Source organism: Caloenas nicobarica, chromosome 4 (assembly GCF_036013445.1).
Source record: "Caloenas nicobarica isolate bCalNic1 chromosome 4, bCalNic1.hap1, whole genome shotgun sequence".
Lineage (NCBI taxonomy): Eukaryota > Metazoa > Chordata > Aves > Columbiformes > Columbidae > Caloenas > Caloenas nicobarica.
The window spans coordinates 71707091-71714524 of record NC_088248.1 but is presented as its reverse complement, the minus strand read 5'-3'; positions in this window follow the sequence as shown (position 1 = coordinate 71714524).

Sequence of the window (7434 nt, the reverse complement as noted above, 5' to 3'; positions counted from 1 at the left end):
AGTGTGAAAGGTGGCAATCATGCATTATCCCAGGTATTTCTGTAGGTACAAAAGCATTTTCAGACCAGAATTCTAAGCCAAAATGACTAAAACCATGGTTATGCATGAAGCCACTTGGGTGACAGCCAGAAACACATGAAGAAAGTTTTGTGGCATTTCTCTTTGTTCTTCAGTAGGCAGCACAGAGTGGCACAAGCTGACCAAAAGTGAGAGGCATCAACCCATCAGGAGCCAAATCTTGGTTTAACCCAGAACAGGGTAAATCTGTCACTGCTTCAAGAAGTCCAGGGCTTTCCTTCAGATCTGCAGCAGGTTGTCTGGGAGCAGGAGCTTTACTGGCAGTGGCGTGGGAGAAAATTGAGCCAGCTTTGGTTGCTGCACAGGCTTCACATCAGAGGTGACAAAGGTCATTCTGAAATTCAGAATGGTCCCTGTCTTCTTGTATTCTCAGAGATTCTCTCTTTTGGGGTTTGACCAAGTAGTTAAAAGAGATGTAGCTAAACTTTACATTCTCCTAAGACTGCCTGCTTGCCCCTCTTCAAAGATATGAAATTATCGGAGCGCTTAACATGCAAAAGAATAATATTTAACATTACGTTTATTCCTGTGTAGTAAATACCAGGTCAGTGTGAGCCTATATCAATTGCTGCCTGAGTGTGTTTCTTGAATAACTCTACTCAAAGACCGATAAACTAGACTTACCACAAACAAGCCCTAGAAATAATTTTTATAAAATTTGGTTCCTCCTAATTAAACAAAGAACTCTCTGGGAATTGAAAACCCGTACTAGCTCATTTACACAATACAATGGCAGATGGTAATAAAAAAACCCCTGTCAATAATAATGTATTGAAGTTTCAACTGAGAAGGATTTTTTTTTTTTAAATCTAGTTCTGATATGGTCTGCGTTTTGGTAACACAAGAAGAATCTCCTATCAGTAGGAAATGACAGTTTTCAAAGGTTTTGAAAATGTCTCTTGTTCTAAGTTATAACCTTAGGAATGAGTCACTGAGAGTTGTTCTGTACATTTGATGCTCCATTACTGCAGCTGGAGCCACCTTACCCAGTTTTTCAGACAGGGTCTCTGTCACTCTCTCTCCAGTCTAATCTACACTACAAGAAGTGTGCTGCTCTGTTTATGTGCGGTTTTATCGGCATATCTTATGGTGCACCCCAGGGGATATATAGTACTCTATCAGTATAACTGCATCTACACTGGGGGTTTGGATACAAAAAAGGAGATTTTTGTTATATTGAAAATTTCTGGTGTAGATTGTCTGGCTCACTTTTAGTGGAAAGTTTTAGTTATTGCTGATGTTTCCTGTAGGTGTAAAGTGTCACAGCTGCCTGGATGTGTATGGAAGCAAAGGTCACAGCATAGATGCCTGACGCACACATGAGCTGGATTCAGGATCTTCCCTGAAGCCAAAGAAGTGATGAGTAGGTATGAAAGCATCTCTGTTGACTTCCTTCAGATCACCAGAGGACTTGTTTACTGTATGGAAATCAATTAGGCTGATCATATATACAAAATAAAGTGTTTGAATCTCAGAGTTCAGGGTGTTTGCAGGGCTGGTAGCTGAAACAGCTTTATATGTTGTATGTATTTTTTACGCTGAGGGTGGTGAAACACTGGCCCAGGTTGCCCAGAGAGGTGGTGGATGCCCCATCCCTGGAGACATTTGAGGCCAGGTTGGACGGGGCTCTGAGCAACCTGATCTGGGTGAAGATGTCCCTGCTTATGGCAGGGGGGCTGGTCTAGATGAGCTTTGAAGGTCTCTTCCAACCCAAACTGTTCCATGATTCTATGTATGTTTGTATGTAGTATGTAAATCATGACATTTAGCCTTGTTGAAGCAAGTGTGGGATAGTATGGTACCCACATTAGACAAGAAGGGTTTTATTGGTAGAAAAACTTAAGACCCATCAATGTGTCATGGAGAATATAGTTCTGCTTGGAGTTGCAGGTTAATTCATTGATTATCAGTTACTATGAACACTGTTGACCGCTGAAGCAGAAATAATGTTAGAAGTAGGGACTAGAGATCTGCTGGGTCACTCACTCCTCTGCTCACATGGGCACAATGGATTGCCCTTATAATTGATAAAAATTCAGTTGAAACCACTTAAGTTTCCTGTTTCCAACTCCCCTACTGAAAATCACCTACTGGATGGGTATTTCTGAACTTTATCACTTCACTAGTTAGAAACCTTCTTAAAACTTCCAGATAAAAATTAAGGTTGATAAGTTTATATCATGTCTTTGTCCTGAGCATTAAAAAGTGATAAACAAAATGACATAGTTGAAGGGAAAAACTAGCTCAATCTTGTTAGTTCTGGATACAATGTATGGGTGTTTTTATTTATGGGAGAAGCAGGAAAAAAGGGACAATTTCAGCTGAAAAGGGAATAGTTCATACTTGCTGCCTGCCTCTGTAAGGGCCTGGGTTTAAAGTTGCTCCAGAATAACTCATTCTGAATTAAGATTTGATAGAAAATAAAGTAGGGCCCGTCTTCATCTTTTTCCATGTGTGTCTCACCTACACAGTGTAAAGAGTGAGGGAAAAGCATGATGTTTTTGGAGGAGAAGCTGATAATGGCTTAGACTGCAGGATGAAGAAAACCAAGGGATGGTATTGCAATAGGGCACTAGACATGTTTGACAGAGGGAGCTAAGTAAAAGAAGTCTTTATAGTCAAAAAAGTTGCTGTTAGGCATAATATGAGTGGAAGGGAAAGGGGTGACTATCATCAGACAACAGGTCTACCTAACAGACAGTGGCCAACATCAAGGGAAAAAGAATGTGGAACAGTCAAGTGAAGAGACAACGAGGCTTGGATGAGAGTTTTAGTTGAGTGATAGATATAGCCTGAAAGATATAGTTGGATATACGTGAAAAATAGGAAACATTCAGATATTGCCTGAGCACCTACCTGCAAGCACGTGGGCTGAATTTGTGGTCTGAACTTGCTTGTGTGGCTGAGGGGTGAAACGGTGATAGATTTGGTTTCACTTCCATTCACCCATCTGCAAATGTAATGCTTGTGCTGGGTATGGGTTGTGTTCAGTGCGGGGAAACTTTTAAAAAAAGTTTAGATTTTATTTAATTCCCATTACAAAATAAGAAGAACAATGAAGTGTAAGAAGCATTAATTATTGGCTGCAGGCATTTAAAGAGAGGTCTCGAAGATTTCATCTACTCAGCTGCAAAATATGTTAGGATTATTATCCTCATCTCACAAATTGGGGGCTGAACCTCAAGGTCACACAATATGTCAGTGGCAGAGTCAAACAAAAAAATATCCAGCAAGCTCTTGCTCTAACCACAAGCTCATACTGCTGTACACAATATAGTATATAGATACTGTAAACTCCTGTGAAAAGAATCTGTGGTCTTATTACTTCAATAATCTCAAAATCTAATTCTGATTTTGCTGGTATGGTGTCAGTGCTATGAATCTGTCTCAGCCAAGTTGGTTTCTTTACAATTTTTCAATCTGGCTTGTCTAGGGAGATGGGGTGACATTTTTCCTTGTTTTGTTATTTTTTCTTTTGCGTCTGTCACAACCCTCTAAAACAATACTTGAGAAAATGGCAGAGAAACAGTGTTTGTAAAATGTCATGATCACAAGCAATCAGAGTGATTGCGTGTTACATTTATTGTACATCAATGTCCCCTGCCATCAACTGCTTCTTGAAACTACAGAAATCCACAAAGCAAAGCGGTACTTGCTCTTACAGTGAGTTGTCCTAACAACTTTTTGCAGTCACTTCTTTTAGCAGCAGAGCTGAGCTAATCATTTAAATCCTGTGTTACCAACTGCATCTTTTAATTCAGCAGGTTGTTAGTAGTTTTTTGCAAATATTTGCCAAACATTTTTTGCTGAGCCTTATTCCCTGTTTTGACCATTCTTTACTGAGATTATCTGATGTGACGTGATTTTCTTTCTGATTCTAGACTGGGTGTACTGGCTTTTTTTTTTTTAATGGAAGAATAATGAATTGGTAAATTTAAAGACAAAAATTCAGCTAATTTGATGTTAGTTTCACAAATTAGCTGTTTGTCAGAATCTGTGGGGAAAACAAACAACAAACCTCCCAAATCAAAGTAAATTGCACTGCTTACTTTCACTCACAAAAATACAAACAAATCCATCAAAATATGGCATGTGCTCAAGCATTTTAGCATAGCTGGTGTCTATGATCCATGACTTTTGTTCGTTCCCTGAAACACTCATCAGTCAGGCCAGCCATAATTCCTTTCTTAGCTTTCCATTGCATTTTTAAGGCAAAGAAACAAACAATAAGGAAAATGGCATCTTAAATATATGGTGACGCTTCTCCTTGTGGCATATCGTATTTGTAGTCTTCATATTGCCCCATGAGAACATGTGATTTCAAAAGCAAATGAAAAGGTTGCTTGTGATCTACACAGCTCACTGGATTTTGGTCCAAGCTCTCTTGGATATGAGTTCCAGTCCTTGTAGGCTCTCAGTAACCAAGACCACTGGGGACATCACTGCTAGAATAGTTGGGCTGATCTTTGGCATTGGAAAATTTCCAGTATTGCCTTCTTTTTGTGGTAATACGCTTCTGCCTTCTGGCCTGGTAACATGTGCAGGGATGCACTTGTAGTCATTACGACTGAAAAGAATGAATCCTGCCAGCAATTGCTAACCTAAAGATAAGTAAATCCTTTCAGTTTTAGGTCAGTCTGCTGCTCTAACAAAGATAAGAGTAACTTGCAAAACACCTAATCAGAAACTACAGAGACTACTGACCTTGAAGCTTTAGACATTTTGGAGCCCTACAATCGGTTGAGTCTTGCTTTACCACATATCTTGAGACTGTTGGATAAAGTGTCTTTTAGCTGAACGTTGTTCATTATACACTAAAATAATTATGTAACCAGCAAATGTGTAACCAATAGGCTCTTTTGGGTGTTTGTGTAGTGGTAAGATTTTGTATATAATGACTGTTACTTTTCTTTTTGTCATGCTGGTTTTATTCCAGCATCCAGAAATATGCAACTCTGTAATTAATAATATCTCTGTGTGCTAAATTTAGCTCATTTGCATGCACACTGGGTAAAGAACCCTGTTTTGGGGACAACACACTCAATTCTAGGTACCCAAATTTAAGCAGAAGAACCTGTGTCTGGGGACAGATGGAGGAAGGTCCCTCCAGAGTGGGAGGCACAACTGAACAGAGAGTTAACACACCAGGAGGCAAGGTATCATCAAAGGTTTTTTTTATATAGGACTCCACTGCCATTTCATCAGCACAGAGACCCCCAGCCTCAGCCAGTTCCCATCCAGACATTGCAACATCATGCTGTGTTGGGAAGGGTACATGCTGGTCACCTGTGGCGATGAATTTCTACCAGAGTTTCAAATCCTGCTCTTCATTGCCCTGGAGTGGTTAGGTTGGTCTAACTGCAGGTGCTTGTGAAAAAGATCTGGCCTGGAAAATGGAGAGCTTTGTACAAAGATCCAGAGCTCTGTCTTACACTTGTGTTACAAGAATCTCAGTAGCTGCATTTCGATAATAATTTTCCTAGAAAGAGTAGCACAGTAACAACATAAACTTGAATTTCGCGACTGTCCTGTGATATATTCCTTGAAAAAAGCCTTATCTTTGTATTCATATTTGTGTTCTTAATTGCAATCAATATGGTGAGAAACAATTTGATTCCTGCATATACTGTATTATCTACTATAAGAATAAACTACAGTGCAGATTATGCAAATGCTGTTATATAAGGACAGCAGTTACTGCAGTGTCTTCCACGGTATATATCAGTGTACTGTAGCAATTAAACTGTATAGTGAAGCCATAGCAATTACCATTCCAAATTATAATAAGCAATTCGATATACACTATGGGATAAATCATTTCCTTATAGCAACCACTGTATATGTGCTTTGGTTTTTATTTTAAAGCCCTTATTAGTTGTCATCTGAACACTGTGCCAGATGATTTATACTGCAAGCTTGTAGTTTCAATGCATATTTATTATATGACTTTTGCAGAAAATGTGTATAATGATTGTAACTGTGTTATTATCATTTTGCAGTGATATCTTAAAAAAAAAGAAGTCAATGGTGGTGTAAGAAAGAAGGGTACCCTTTGATTTTTTTCGAAAACCCACCCAGAACTAGACATAACCTTCATATAATCTGAAGCTTTATAAAGCTAACTCCCCATAATTTTAGGGGATTTAATTCAGAACTAAACACATGAACTACTAAGCTAAATTCTATTAATTTTTGGAATCAGCTTTCTTTCTAGGTAGTAAACAGATTCCCACTAAAACTTGTGCATGATTTTAATTACAGATAAGTTTCGCTTTAAAGGCCACAGCATTCATGCTCAGGTTGCTAAGCTGAATTCAATACATCTATATGTTAAAGGTAGCAAGCTAATGTGTAAACAGGGAAAATATTGGAACCAATTGCTGTTAATTTGGTTTTGATCAATTCACATTGACTGCACTTTACATGCAAATGAGAAGTGTGTTGGATTATCCCAGCTGAAAATAGCCGAGATACTGAACTCTTTTTAAAAATCAAAAAAATAGAACAAATGAAACCGAAGAAAGAGAAATGAAAAGGCCTGTGTTCAAAGTGTTGGTGAAGAGAAGCAAAGATTTACTGAATATATGTGTGTTAGTACAGCTCAGCATAGTACAGATTTATGGAACTGTTATGTAGAGAGTCAAGATGGCAAATTCTGGATCATATTTAGAGTATTATCAGTTTTTATGATGTTAAGGCTACTAAAAATTGATCACTAATTTTAAAATAACTTGGAAAACTTTGCATGAACTAGGCAAGCGTGGAAAAGCAAGTATAACAAAAGGACAGACAAAAAGAAAAAAGAATAAATGTGGAACTTGTCCTTTGGCAACAACAAATCTCAATAGAAAAATTTGTTTTCTGGCTGGAAATCAGGCCAAAAGTATCTACTCTTCTTTAACTTTATTCCTGCCCATAGTCCCACTGAGGTAGACAAAATATTTTGCATTCATGGCATTGCAGAAGAATAGGGTGAATGGACTGCAATGATCATGAGGCAGTTGTCAGTCGGTGACGCATTTGATTCAGTCCCATGTAAGGGTACCCACAATAATCACTCCGCCTAACTTACAAAGAATGATGTCGATAGAGAAATATCTGTTGGAGCATAGGGGAAAGTGGCAGTGAATGTGTGTAACGCTACTGGCAGTAGCGTAGTTGAGCACTGTGGCACTCAGCACATCGCATAGGTCCTTGCCAAGGAAGCCCTTAAGTTATATTTATGTTTAAGGGAGCTGTTTACATTGTGTTGACTTCAACAGCGCTTAAACACACATGCAGACACTTTCTTGAACAGAATGCTTTCCTCAATACTAACATCTCCTTAAATGATCCAGAAAGGGAAGTAAACTGTAA